At 38.4% G+C, this 16194-nt stretch overlaps 1 protein-coding gene across 1 annotated transcript in view; it reads left to right on the top strand.

Annotated features, from left to right (window-relative positions):
- Positions 1–16194, top strand: part of MIP (major intrinsic protein of lens fiber) — an 81670-nt gene that overhangs the window by 3782 nt on the left and 61694 nt on the right. The gene's annotated exons all lie outside the window — the stretch shown is intronic.

Here is a 16194-nt window from a genome sequence, read left to right as displayed (position 1 = left end):
TGGTGAGCCAATCACACGAGGCATCTATGTGCAGCAACCAATCACCTCTGAGCCTATCTAGATATGCTTTTCCGCAAAATATATCAAAAGAATGGAGCAAATCAGATAATAGAAGTAAATTAGAAAGTTGCTTAAAATTGCACGCTCCTTCTAAATCCTGAAAGAGAAAAGTTTGGTTTCATGTCCCTTTAAGTCTAACACTGATGTAGCTCTTGTGAGGAAGTCTCACCTTAGCAGCAAATAGTAAATGCACCTGTAAACCAATAGAGCATGTGGCAGCAAACTCTGCTCAGTATATTTATTATTAAAGCACATTCGTAAAATAACAAACGTTTATACAGAAATAATAAAAGGGACATGAAACACTACATTTTGCTTTTGTGATTCAGATAGGACAATTTACTATTGTCAAATTTACTTTGTTCTTGCATATTCTTTGTTAAAGAGCATACCTATATAGGTAGTGTGCACCTATCTAGATCACTACAAGGCAGCAGAAACTGCTAAAATCTAGTGCTTTTTCAAATGTATAAAAAAATGTATATACAGTATAATACAAAACTGCTGCCATGTACTGCTCTGGGCACTGGCACACTATTGAGCCCTTCTAATTGCTTTTCAACAAAGGCTGCCAAGAGAACAAAGTAAATTTGCTAAAAGAAGTAAATTGGAAACATTTTTAAAATTAGATTCTCTGTGTAAATCATAAAAGAAAAAATTGGGGTTTCATATCCATTTAACCCCTTAACAACCGACTTACCCTGTAAGGAGTTTACTAGTGCAGTTTTGATGCTAGTACTGTATGCCTCACTTCCAGACGCATGTAGATATAGCGCTGTCTTGGCGACATTGACAAGACCTGCGCTATAAACAAGACCAGATAAGAAGGCCTGTTAATGACCTCTGACCTACCCTGAATATCAGCCGTCATTGTTAAGACGGCATACTGTAGATCAGTCTAATAACATCTAGTGATTAGGTCCTTTGAGTCCATTCACAATCAGCATTATTTACCATATGTCTGTCGGACCTGATCAGACAGTGCGGATCAGGTCTGACAGACATCGCTGAATGCGGAGAGCAATACGCTCTCCATATTCAACATTGCACCAGCAGCTCTTGTGAGCTGCTGGTGCAACGCCGCCCCCTGCAGATTCGCGGCCAATTGGCCACCAGCAGGGGGTGTCAATCAACCCGATCGTACTCGAGCGGGTTGAATTCCAGCGATGTTTGTCCGCCTGCTCAGAGCAGGCAGATAGGGTTATGGAGCAGCGGTCTTTAGGCAGGCTCGCCAGAAACACGGGGCGCCAAGCTCCATTCGGAGCTTGATAGATAGACCCCAATGTGTTCATAATATTCATCTCAGGTTTTGAATGGGTCCCAAGGGACCTTTTTTTAAACATGGGTCTAATTTTAAATGATTTGATTTTGAAATGTTATTTGACTAATCTATATTTAGTAACCTGCATATGCAGTCTAATATTTTACATTCTATTTTAAAGTAGGTTTTGTGGTTTCTTAACTCACTCTTCATCATACATCCTAAGTGTTCTTCTTTTCAAAGAAAAAACACTATTCTAAGAGTTAATCCATCATCATTCAAAGCCCCATTAACATCTCTATTTTTAAGATGCATTGTAAATTTATAAACTCTGCTCTTACACAAAGACCAGGTGAAAATCCACTGAGATTCAAAATTTATATGGTGTTTTTCTTTTTCTTAGTGCATAAGACAGAGCATACAGTGCATGCATTTATATAGAGCTGAACTCATGTTATATGTATTTGTATATTAGAAACACTAATGCCTAGATTTAGAGTTTTGTCGGTAACGACCCGCGTAGCTAACGCTGGCTTTTTTCTGGCCGCACCTTTTAAATACCTCTGGTATTGAGAGTTCACAGAATAGCTGCGTTAGGCTCCAAAAAGGGAGCGTACAGGCATATTTACCGCCACTGCAACTCTCGATACCAGAGTTGCTTACGGACGCGGCCAGCTTCAAAAACGTGCTCGTGCACAATTCCCCCATAGAAAACAATGGGGCTGTTTGAGCTGAAAAAAAACCTAACACCTGCAAAAAATCCGCGTTCAGCTCCTAACGCAGCCCCATTGTTTCATATGGGGAAACACTTCCTACGTCTGCACCTAACACTCTAACATGTACCCCGAGTCTAAACACCCCTAACCTTACACTTATTAACCCCTAATCTGCCGCCCCCGCTATCGCTGACCCCTGCATATTATTTTTAACCCCTAATCTGCCGCTCCGTACACCCCCGCCACCTACATTATCCCTATGTACCCCCAATCTGCTGCCCTAACATCGCCGACCCCTATATTATATTTATTAACCCCTAATCTGCCGCCCCCAACGTCGCCTCCACCTAACTACACTTATTAACCCCTAATCTACCGACCGGACCTGAGCGCTACTATAATAAATGAATTAACCCCTAATCCGCCTCACTCCCACCTCAATAACCCTATAATAAATAGTATTAACCCCTAATCTGCCCTCCCTAACATTGCCGACACCTAACTTCAAGTATTAACCCCTAATCTGCTGAGAGGAGCTCACCGCTACTCTAATAAATTTATTAACCCCTAAAGCTAAGTCTAACTTTAACCCTAACACCCCCCTAAATTAAATATAATTTAAATCTAACTAAATAAATTAACTCTTATTAAATAAATTATTCCTATTTAAAGCTAAATACTTACCTGTAAAATAAACCCTAATATAGCTACAATATAAATTATAATTTTATTATAGCTATTTTAGGATTTATATTTATTTTACAGGTAACTTTGTATTTATTTTAACCAGGTACAATAGCTATTAAATAGTTAAGAACTATTTAATAGCTAAAATAGTTAAAATAATTACAACATTACCTGTAAAATAAATCCTAACCTAAGTTACAATTAAACCTAACACTACACTATCAATAAATTAATTAAATAAAATACCTACAATTATCTACAATTAAACCTAACACTACACTATCAATAAATTAATTAAATACAATTCCTACAAATAAATACAATTAAATAAACTAACTAAAGTACAAAAAATAAAAAAGAACTGTTACAAAAAATAAAAAAATATTTACAAACATTAGAAAAAAATGACAACAATTTTAAACTAATTACACCTACTCTAAGCCCCCTAATAAAATAACAAAGCCCCCCAAAATAAAAAAATGCCCTACCCTATTCTAAATTACAAAAGTTCAAAGCTCTTTTACCTTACCAGCCCTGAACAGGGCCCTTTGCGGGGCATGCCCCAAAGAATTCAGCTCTTTTGCTTGTAAAAAAACACATACAATACCCCCCCCCCCAACATTACAACCCACCACCCACATACCCCTAATCTAACCCAAACTCCCCTTAAATAAACCTAACACTAAGCCCCTGAAGATCTTCCTACCTTATCTTCACCATACCAGGTTCACTGATCGGTCCTCGGAAGTGTTGATCCAAGCCCAAGCGGGGGGCTGAAGAGTGACGTCCATCCTCGGGCTGAAGTCTGGATCCAAGCGGCGGCTGAAGAAATCCATCATCAGGCTGAAGTCGGAAGTCCATCATCGGGATGAAGTCTTCTATCAAGCCGCATCTTCAATCTTCTTTCTTCTGGAGCGGAGCGGAGCCATCTTCTTCCAAGCCGACGCGGAACATCCTCTTCAACCGACGCCTACTAGCCGAATGACGGTTCCTTTAAATGACGTCATCCAAGATGGCGTCCCTCGAATTCCGATTGGCTGATAGGATTCTATCAGCCAATCGGAATTAAGGTAGGAATATTCTGATTGGCTGATGGAATCAGCCAATCAGAATCAAGTTCAATCCGATTGGCCGATCCGATCAGCCAATCAGATTGAGCTCGCATTCTATTGGCTGTTCCAATCAGCCAATAGAATGCGAGCTCAATCTGAATCCTATCAGCCAATCGGAATTCGAGGGACGCCATCTTGGATGACGTCATTTAAAGGAACCGTCATTCGGCTAGTAGGCGTCGGTTGAAGAGGATGTTCCGCGTCGGCTTGGAAGAAGATGGCTCCACTCCAGAAGAAAGAAGATTGAAGATGCGGCTTGATAGAAGACTTCATCCCGATGATGGACTTCCGACTTCGGCCCGATGATGGATTTCTTCAGCCGCCGCTTGGATCCAGACTTCAGCCCGAGGATGGACGTCACTCTTCAGTCCCCGGCTTGGGCTTGGATCAACACTTCCGAGGACCAATCGGTGAACCTGGTATGGTGAAGATAAGGTAGGAAGATCTTCAGGGGCTTAGTGTTAGGTTTATTTAAAGGGAACCTCAACACCTAATTAACATATTCTAAACTAACTTTTTCTAACTGTGCAAAATAAACTAACTAGCAATGCTGTATGCAGTCTTTTCATCTTACTGCATTTTATTTTTGATAAAAGATTTATAATGTAAACATTGATTTGCAGCATTGGATGTGATGCAAGCTGCCATTTGTTAAAGTATTTTTTACAACAGTGTGTCACGTGATGCACACGGCACCAGCTATTAGTAAATCACAGTGAGCCCTGCAGTCAGTGTCTGACAAGAACGGCTTCAGGCACTGTTATGTTTATAAATAGAACGAGCAGGGAAAGGAAGTGTAAGGGGGAGGAGAGGTTAAGACAGAGGGAGACACAGGAGGAAGAAAGGCTCCGGAGATCATATGTAAGGTAGATGAATGTCTCTTGTTACAATTTTTATGCAGCGTGAGTTTGCTTTCTTTCTTCCCCCTGTGACTGCTCTCTCCACCTCTCCTCCCCCTCACACTTCCTTCCCTCCTCGTGCTATTTATAAACATAACAGTGCCTGAAGCCGTTCTTGTCAGACACTGCAGGGCTCACTATGATTTAGTAATAGCTGGTGCTGTGTGCATCACGTGACATAGTGTTGAGGAACGCACGTTACAAGATGGCAACTTGCATAGCTTACATAATGCTGCAGATCAACGTTTACATTGTAAAGCTTTTATCTATAATAGAATGCAGTAAGATAAAAACTGCATACATCATTACAATCAGTTTATTTAGGATAATCAGTAAAAGTTAGTTTAGAGCATTTCCAGCAGGTGTTTAGGGTCCCTTTAAGGGGGGTTTGGATTAGATTAGGGGTATGTGGGTGGTGGGTTGTAATGTTGGGGGGGGTATTGTATGTGTTTTTTTACAGGCAAAAGAGCTGAATTCTTTGGGGCATGCCCCGCAAAGGGCCCTGTTCAGGGTTGGTAAGGTAAAAGAGCTTTGAACTTTTGTAATTTAGAATAGGGTAGGGCATTTTTTTATTTTGGGGGGCTTTGTTATTTTATTAGGGGGCTTAGAGTAGGTGTAATTAGTTTAAAATTGTTGTCATTTTTTTCTAATGTTTGTAAATATTTTTTTATTTTTTGTAACTTAGTTCTTTTTTATTTTTTGTACTTTAGTTAGTTTATTTAATTGTAGTTTTTTGTAGGTATTGTATTTAATTCATTTATTGATAGTGTAGTGTTAGGTTTAATTGTAGGTAATTGTAGGTATTTAATTTAATTTATTTATTGATAGTGTACTGTTAGGTTTAATTGTAGATAATTGTAGATATTGTATTTAATTAATTTATTGATAGTGTAGTGTTAGGTTTAATTGTTACTTAGGTTAGGATTTATTTTACAGGTAATTTTGTAATTATTTTAACTATTTTAGCTATTAAATAGTTCTTAACTATTTAATAGCTATTGTACCTGGTTAAAATAAATACAAAGTTGCCTGTAAAATAAATATTAATCCTAAAATAGCTATAATATAATTATAATTTATATTGTAGCTATATTAGGATTTATTTTACAGGTAAGTATTTAGATTTAAATAGGAATAATTTTTTTAATAAGATTTAATTTATTTCGTTTGAATAAAATTATATTTAACTTAGGGGGGTGTTAGGGTTAGGGTTAAAATTAGCTTTAGGGGTTAAAAAATTTATTAGAGTAGCGGTGAGCTCCGATCGGCAGATTAGGGGTTAATACTTGAAGTTAGGTGTCGGCGATGTTAGGGAGGGCAGATTAGGGGTTAATACTATTTATTATAGGGTTATTGAGGCAGGAGTGAGATTAGGGGTTAATAACTTTATTATAGTAGCGGTGAGATCCGCTCGACAGATTAGGGGTTAATAAGTGTAGGTAGGTGGAGGCGACGTTGAGGGGGGCAGATTAGGGGTTAATAAATATAATATAGGGGTCGGCGGTGTTAGGGGCAGCAGATTAGGGGTACATAGCTATAATGTAGCTGGCGGCACTTTGCGGTCGGCAGATTAGGGGTTAATTATTGTAGGTAGCTGGCGGCGACATTGTGGGGGGCAGGTTAGGGGTTAATAAATATAATATAGGGGTCGGCGGTGTTAGGGGCAGCAGATTAGGGGTACATAAGTATAACGTAGGTGGCGGTCGACAGATTAGGGGTTAAAAAAATATAATCGAGTAGCGGCGATGTGGGGGGACCTCGGTTTAGGGGTACATAGGTAGTTTATGGGTGTTAGTGTACTTTAGAGCACAGTAGTTAAGAGCTTTATAAACCGGCGTTAGCCCAGAAAGATCTTAACTACTGACTTTTTTCTGCGGCTGGAGTTTTGTCGTTAGAATTCTAACGCTCACTTCAGCCACGACTCTAAATACCGGAGTTAGAAAGATCCCATTGAAAAGATAGGATACGCAATTGACGTAAGTGGATCTGCGGTATGGAAAAGTCGCGGCTGGAAAGTGAGCGTTAGACCCTTTCCTGACTGACTCCAAATACCGGCGGTAGCCTAAAACCAGCGTTAGGAGCCTCTAACGCTGGTTTTGACGGCTACCGCCAAACTCTAAATCTAGGCGTTTGTATATTAGCAACATTTTAGTATATAATGAATAGTCCATGCTACAGACTGTAAAAGTAAAAGTGTCTCAAGTTTGAACTAATGAAATGTTGAGAGCTATGTCTTTTGGCTTTCTGCTTTAAAAACATCATTATAAAACCAATACAAATGCTAAATAATAAACAACACAGTAAGTAATATTTTACTTAATCTCTGGCCCATACTTTGCATATAGGTTTGATGATACCTTTCGTCAAAAATAATCATATGTTCATATTTAGGGCCCTTTGATCTAAAGCTCTCTGCGCTAAGAAGATGATCTATGAAGTTTTGTCAGCACTGTGAGGCCCTTCAAAAAAATGTATAAAGACAAATTAAAGGGACACTGAACCCAAATTTTTTCTTTAATGATTCAGATAGAGCATGCAATTTTAAGCACCTTTCTAATTTACTCCTATTATCAAATTGTCTTCATTCTCTTGGAATCTTTATTTGAAAATCAAGAATGTAAGTTTAGATGCCGGCCCATTTTTGGTGAACAACCTGGGTTGTTCTTGCTGATTGGTGGATTGATTTAACCGACCAATAAACAAGTGCTGAACCAAAAAAATAACTTTATTATTATTATTATTCTTTATTTATAAAGCGCCAACAGATTCTGCAGCGCTGTTCACTGTTAACAAAGATAAAAGGACAGTACAATATGAGACACCAGACAAAATTTAACAAACAAATACAGGAGGAATTGGGAGCCCTGTTCCCGTGGGAACTTATAATCTAAATGGGTAGGAGGGTGAGAAACAGGAGGTGGGGATTGCAAAGGTGGGAATGATGTAAGTGTGAAGTTAGATGAGGGCAACTATTAGGCAAGTGGAATTCATTAGTTACTGATTTGGTTATAGGCTTCCTGAACAAGAAGGTCTTTAGGGAGCGTTTAAAGGAGGAGAGGTTGGGGGAAAGTCTGACAGCACGAGTAAGTGCGTTCCAGAGGGTTGGTGCCGTACGAGAGAAGTCCTGTAGTCTAGCATGAGAGGAGGTGATGGTAGAAGAGGCAAGGAGTAGATCGTTGTTGGATCTTAGGGGACGGGCTGGAGTATATTTGTTGATGAGTGAAGACAGGTATGGGGGGGCTGCATTGGTAAGGGCTTTGTAGGTCAAAGTGAGAATTTTCAATTTAATTCTGATGTGAATGGGGAGCCAGTGAAGGGACTCACAGAGGCATTTAGGATTAGGATTAGGATTGAAGGGGGGAGAGGCGGGAGAGAGGAAGGCCAGTTAGTAGGTTGTTACAGTAGTCAAGCCAGGAGATTACTAGGGAACGGATTAGCTGTTTAGTAGTTTCAGCACTCAGAAAAGGACGAATTTTGGAGATATTGCGTAGGTGGTTGCAACAGGATGAAGAGAGCGATTGGATATGGGGTATGAAGGACAGATTGGAGTTGAGTGTAGTCCAAAGCAGCGGACTTGGGTTGATGGAGAGATAGTGGTGTCACCGACAGTGATAGTAAAGTTAGAAACTGGAGTAGAATTAGTTGGGGGGATTAGAAGAAGCTCAGTCTTGGACATGTTGATTTTTAGGTGGTGAGAGGCCATCCAGGAAGAAATGCCAGATGAGCAGCCGCTGATGTGGGAAAGGACAGAAGGAGAGAGTGCAGGGGTGGATAGGTAGATCTGAGTATCATCAGCATAGAGGTGATAGTTAAAGCCATAGCTACTAATAAGTTTACCCAGTGAGGAAGTATAAATAGAGAAGAGTAGGGGGCCTAGAACAGAGCCTTGAGGTACTCCAACAGACAGAGGCAGTGGAGAGGATGAGTCACCAGCAAATGAGACAGAAAAGGACCTATTAGAGAGATAAGAGTGGATCCAGGAGAGGGCACTGTCACAGAGCCCAAGGGAGCTGAGAGTCCATAGGAGGAGGGGATGGTCAACAGTGTCAAAGGCAGCAGACAGGTCAAGTAAGATAAGTATAGAATAGAGGCCATTGTTTTTAGCAGAAAGAAGATCATTAGTAACCTTGGTGAGGGCAGTCTCAGTTGAGTGTTGGGGACGGAAGCCAGATTGCAGGTGGTCAAACAATGAGTTGGAGGATAGGAAGTGTGTTATGCGATCGAAAACTAGTTTTTCCAGGACTTTAGAAGCTAGCGGAAGTAGTGATATGGGGCGGTAGTTTGCAGGAGTATTGGGAGGGTTTTATGAGGATGGGGGTAACCTTTGCATGTTTGAAGGATGATGGAAATGAACCAGTAGTAAGGGATCGGTTGAATATGTGAGTAAGAGCTGGGGTGAGGGTAGAGGACAGAGAGGGTATTAGATGTGAAGGGATAGGGTCCAGGGGGCATGTAGTGAGGTGTGAGGAAAATATTAGGGAACTCACTTCATTCTCAGTGGTTGGGGGGAAGGTACTGAGAGTGTTGGAGGGGGTGACCGGGGGCAGAGATGAAAGTTTGCAGTCTTGTGGTGGGATGTTGCTTCTGATGGTAAGTGTTTTGTTGAAAAAGTAATCTGCCAGGTCTTGAGCACTAAAGTCAGATGAGGGGGGTGGTGCAGGTGGATAGAGGAGAGTGTTGAAAGTGGAGAAGAGACGTTTAGGGTTTGAGGAGTGAGAAGATATGAGAGAAGAGACGTAGTTTTGCTTGGCTAAGTGAAGAGCAGAGGAGTAAGAATAAAGAATGAACTTATAGTGTAGGAAATCGTGTTCAGAGCGGGATTTCCTCCAGGCACGTTCAGCAGCACGGGAGCATTTTTGTAGATAGCGTGTTTGCTGAGAGTGCCAGGGCTGGAGCGGACGACGTGGGGTTTTGCGTATTTGTGGAGGAGCAAGGGTGTCGAGTGCAGAGGAGAGAGTATTGTTATAGTGGATTGTAGCAAGGTCAGGGCAGGATACCGTTGAAGTGTGGGGAAGGCGTTTTTGAATAAGGTTAGAAAGTTGGAGAGGATCCACAGTGTGCAGATTTCTACCGGTGTGGAGTCGGGGGGTAGAAATAGGTTTAGCCTGTACATTGAGATTATAGGTGAGCAGATGGTGGTCTGAGATGGGAAATGGGCGACAGGTGACATCAGAAGGGGAGCAGATGTAGGAGAATACCAGATCAAGAGAGTGTCCGTCACGGTGAGTAGGGAATAGGGTGGATTGTGAAAGACTAAAGGAGTTTGTGAGTGAGAGAAGTTTAGAGGCAGCAGGGGTAGATGGGTTATCAATGGGGATGTTGAACTCCCCTAAAATTAGAGCAGGTGTATTTGTAGAGAGAAAGTGAGAAAGCCAGGCAGCAAAGTTGTCGAGGAATTGGGAGGTTGGTCCAGTGGGGAGATAGATAACTGCCACCTTGAGGGAGAGGGGGAGAAAATGCGGATGCGATGGACTTCAAAGGAGGTGAAGGAGAGAGATGGATGAGGATGGAGGTGCTGATAGGAGCAGGAAGGGGACAGTAAGATTCCAACACCGCCACCATGTCTCTCACCTGGCCTAGGTGTGTGGCTAAAGTGGAGACCGCCGTGCGTTAGAGCAGCAATGGAAGCTTAGATGCAAATAAAGATAACAAAAGAACAAAGAAGAAATGATAATAGGAGTAAATTAGAAAGTTGCTTAAAATTGCATGCTCTGTCTGAATCATGAAAGAAAAAATTTGGGTTCAATGTTCCTTTAATAAAACATTGTGAGCTCTTTATATAGCTATGCAACATTCTGTGTGTGAAGGAGAGACACATACATTGCAAACTAATGTTAAAAAAAAGCCCCCAAAGATTTTGTGTGATTTTTATCCATGCCAGCAGGATTTTGATCGTCGGGCCCTTAGAGAGCACGGCACAACCTTTACCTTGGTATTCTTCATCTGCTGCCTGTTCCCATTTTGTCAGGTTACCATATGAGCAGCAGTTTGCACGTGAAGTTAGTAAATGGAAGTCAGTTAACTCTCCAAGATGATCAATTGGTTTAGATAATATCTGCTAACTAAATAAAATGAAGCAGACAGTATGAGGCATATAAACAGCAATGCACTGCAATTCAAGATCTACTATATGAATAGAATGCTATATGTATAAAAATATGTTTTAACAATGTTGCTACCATATTTGGTTATTAGTGCTTGTCCTTATCACACGGCTATCTAACACAAGTACTATGTCTAACTCTCCTTATGTTTCATTATAGATGCACATTTAGTTATTAGTGCTTGCCCTTATCACACAGTTATCTAACACAAGTACTATGTCTAACTCTCCTTATGTCTCATTATAGATGCCCATTTAGTTATTAGTGCTTGCCCTTATCATACAGCTATCTAACACAAGTACTATGTCTAACTCTCCTTATGTCTCATTATAGATGCACATTTAGTTATTAGTGCTTGCCCTTATTACACAGTTATCTAACACAAGTACTATGTCTAACTCTCCTTATGTCTCATTATAGATGCACATTTAGTTATTAGTACTTGCCCTTACCACACAGTTATCTAACACAAGTACTATGTCTAACTCTACTTATTATTCATTATAGATGCACATTTAGTTATTAGTGCTTGCCCTTATCACACAGTTATCTAACAAAAGTACTATGTCTAACTCTCCTTATGTCTCATTATAGATGCACATTTAGTTATTAGTGCTTGCCCTTATCACACAGCTATCTAACACAAGTACTATTTCTAATTCTCCTTATGTCTCATTATAGATGCACATTTAGTTATTAGTGCTTGCCCTTATCACACAGCTATGTAACACAAGTATAATCTCTAACTCTCCTTATGTTTCATTATAGATGCACATTTAGTTATTAGTACTTGCCCTTATCACACAGTTATCTAACACAAGTACTATGTCTAACTCTTCTTATGTCTCATTATAGATGCACATTTAGTTATTAGTACTTGCCCTTATCACACAGCTATGTAACACAAGTACTATGTCTAACTCTTCTTATGTCTCATTATAGATGTACATTTAGTTACTAGTACTTGCCCTTATCACGGCACAACCTTTACCTTGGTATTCTTCATCTGCTGCCTGTTCCCATTTTGTCAGGTTACCATATGATCAGCAGTTTGCACGTGAAGTTAGTAAATGGAAGTCAGTTAACTCTCCAAGATGATCAATTGGTTTAGATAATATCTGCTAACTAAATAAAATGAAGCAGACAGTATGAGGCATATAAACAGCAATGCACTGCAATTCAAGATCTACTATATGAATAGAATGCTATATGTATAAAAATATGTTTTAACAATGTTGCTACCATATTTGGTTATTAGTGCTTGTCCTTATCACATGGCTATCTAACACAAGTACTATGTCTAACTCTCCTTATGTTTCATTATAGATGCACATTTAGTTATTAGTGCTTGCCCTTATCACACAGTTATCTAACACAAGTACTATGTCTAAATCTCCTTATGTCTCATTATAGATGCCCATTTAGTTATTAGTGCTTGCCCTTATCATATAGCTATCTAACACAAGTACTATGTCTAACTCTCCTTATGTCTCATTATAGATGCACATTTAGTTATTAGTGCTTGCCCTTATCACACAGTTATCTAACACAAGTACTATGTCTAACTCTCCTTATGTCTCATTATAGATGCACATTTAGTTATTAGTGCTTGCCCTTATTACACAGTTATCTAACACAAGTACTATGTCTAACTCTCCTTATGTCTCATTATAGATACACATTTAGTTATTAGTACTTGCCCTTACCACACAGTTATCTAACACAAGTACTATGTCTAACTCTACTTATTATTCATTATAGATGCACATTTAGTTATTAGTGCTTGCCCTTATCACACAGTTATCTAACAAAAGTACTATGTCTAACTCTCCTTATGTCTCATTATAGATGCACATTTAGTTATTAGTGCTTGCCCTTATCACACAGCTATCTAACACAAGTACTATTTCTAACTCTCCTTATGTTTCATTATAGATGCACATTTAGTTATTAGTGCTTGCCCTTATCACACAGCTATGTAACACAAGTATAATCTCTAACTCTCCTTATGTTTCATTATAGATGCACATTTAGTTATTAGTACTTGCCCTTATCATTCAGCTATGTAACACAAGTATAATCTCTAACTCTCCTTATGTTTCATTATAGATGCACATTTAGTTATTAGTACGTGTCCTTATCACACAGTTATCTAACACAAGTACTATGTCTCACTCTCCTTATGTCTCATTATAGATGCACTTTTAGTTATTAGTACTTGCCCTTATCATACAGCAATCTAACACAAGTACTATGTCTAACTCCCCTTATGTCTCATTATAGATGCACATTTAGTTATTAGTACTTGCCCTTATCATACAGCTATCAAACACAAGTACTATGTCTAACTCTCCGTATGTCTCATTATAGATGCACATTTAGTTATTAGTACTTACCCTTATCACACAGCTATCTAACACAAGTACTATGTCTCACTCTCCTTATGTCTCATTATAGTTGCACATTTAGTTATTAGTACTTGCCCTTATCATACAGCTATCTAACACAAGTACTATGTCTAACTCTCCTTATGTCTCATTATAGATGCACATTTAGTTATTAGTACTTGCCCTTATCACACAGCTATCTAACACAAGTACTATGTCTAACTCTCGTTATGTTTCATTATAGATGCACATTTAGTTATTAGTAGTTGCCCTTATCACTCATCTATCTAACACAAGTACTATGTCTAACTCTCCTTATGTCTCATTATAGATGCACATTTAGTTATTAGTACTTGCCCTTATCACACAGCTATCTAACACAACTACTATGTCTAACTCTCCTTATGTCTCATTATAGATGCACTTTTAGTTATTAGTACTTGCCCTTATCATACAGCTATCTAACACAAGTACTATGTCTAACTATCCTTATGTCTCATTATAGATGCATATTTAGTTATTAGTACTTGCCCTTATCATACAGCTATCTAACACAACTACTATGTCTAACTCTCCTTATGTCTCATTATAGATGCACATTTAGTACTTGCCCTTATCATACAGCTATCTAACACACGTACTATGTCTAACTCTCCTTATGTCTCATTATAGATGCACATTTAGTTATTAGTACGTGTCCTTATCACACAGTTATCTAACACAAGTACTATGTCTAACTCTCTTTATGTCTCATTATAGATGAACATTTAGTTATTAGTACTTGCCCTTATCACACAGCTATCTAACACAAGTACTATGTCTAACTCTCCTTATGTCTCATTATAGATGAACATTTAGTTATTAGTACTTGCCCTTATCACTCATCTATCTAACACAAGTACTATGTCTATCTCTCCTTATGTCTCATTATAGATGCACATTTAGTTATTAGTACTTGCCCTTATCACACAGCTATCTAACACAAGTACTATGTCTCACTCTCCTTATGTCTCATTATAGATGCACATTTAGTTATTAGTATGTGTCCTTATCACACAGTTATCTAACACAAGTACTATGTCTCATTCTCCTTATGTCTCATTATAGATGCACTTTTAGTTATTAGTACTTGCCCTTATCATACAGCTATCTAACACAAATACTATGTCTAACTCTTCTTATGTCTCATTATAGATGCACATTTAGTTATTAGTACTTCCCCTTATCATACAGCTATCTAACACAAGTACTATGTCTAACTCTCCTTATGTCTCATTATAGATGCACATTTAGTTATTAGTACTTGCCCTTATCACACAGCTATCTAACACAAGTACTATGTCTCACTCTCCTTATGTCTCATTATAGATGCACATTTAGTTATTAGTACTTGCCCTTATCATACAGCTATCTAACACAAGTACTATGTCTAACTCTCCTTATGTCTCCTTATAGATGCACATTTAGTTATTAGTACTTGCCCTTATCACACAGCTATCTAACACAAGTACTATGTCTAACTCTCCTTATGTTTCATTATAGATGCACATTTAGTTATTAGTACTTGCCCTTATCACACAGCTATGTAACACAAGTACTATGTCTAACTCTTCTTATGTCTCATTATAGATGCACATTTAGTTATTAGTACTTGCCCTTATCATACAGCTATGTAACACAAGTATAATCGCTAACTCTCCTTATGTTTCATTATGGATGCACATTTAGTTATTAGTACTTGTCCTTATCACACAGTTATCTAACACAAGTACTATGTCTAACTCTTCTTATGTCTCATTATAGATGCACATTTAGTTATTAGTACTTGCCCTTATCATACAGCTATCTAACACAAGTACTATGTCTCACTCTCCTTATGTCTCATTATAGATGCACATTTAGTTATTAGTACTTGCCCTTATCATACAGCTATGTAACACAAGTATAATCACTAACTCTCCTTATGTTTCATTATAGATGCACATTTAGTTCTTAGTATTTGTCCTTATCACACAGTTATCTAACACAAGTACTATGTCTAACTCTTCTTATGTCTCATTATAGATGCACATTTAGTTATTAGTACTTGCCCTTATCACACAGTTATCTAACACAAGTACTATGTCTCACTCTCCTTATGTCTCATTATAGATGCACATTTAGTTATTAGTACTGGCCCTTATCATACAGCTATCTAACACAAGTACTATGTCTAACTCTCTTTATGTCTCATTATAGATGAACATTTAGTTATTAGTACTTGCCCTTATCACACAGCTATCTAACACAAGTACTATGTCTAACTCTCCTTATGTCTCATTATAGATGAACATTTAGTTATTAGTACTTGCCCTTATCACTCATCTATCTAACACAAGTACTATGTCTAACTCTCCTTATGTTTCATTATAGATGCACATTTAGTTATTAGTGCTTGCCCTTATCACACAGTTATCTAACACAAGTACTATGTCTAAATCTCCTTATGTCTCATTATAGATGCACATTTAGTTATTAGTGCTTGCCCTTATCATATAGCTATCTAACACAAGTACTATGTCTAACTCTCCTTATGTCTCATTATAGATGCACATTTAGTTATTAGTGCTTGCCCTTATCACACAGTTATCTAACACAAGTACTATGTCTAACTCTCCTTATGTCTCATTATAGATGCACATTTAGTTATTAGTGCTTGCCCTTATTACACAGTTATCCAACACAAGTACTATGTCTAACTCTCCTTATGTCTCATTATAGATGCACATTTAGTTATTAGTACTTGCCCTTACCACACAGTTATCTAACACAAGTACTATGTCTAACTCTACTTATTATTCATTATAGATGCACATTTAGTTATTAGTGCTTGCCCTTATCACACAGTTATCTAACAAAAGTACTATGTCTAACTCTCCTTATGTCTCATTATAGATGCGCATTTAGTTATTAGTGCTTGCCCTTATCA

The sequence above is a fragment of the Bombina bombina genome, chromosome 3, assembly GCF_027579735.1.
Source record: "Bombina bombina isolate aBomBom1 chromosome 3, aBomBom1.pri, whole genome shotgun sequence".
Lineage (NCBI taxonomy): Eukaryota > Metazoa > Chordata > Amphibia > Anura > Bombinatoridae > Bombina > Bombina bombina.
This window is presented reverse-complemented; position numbering and strand designations above follow the sequence as displayed.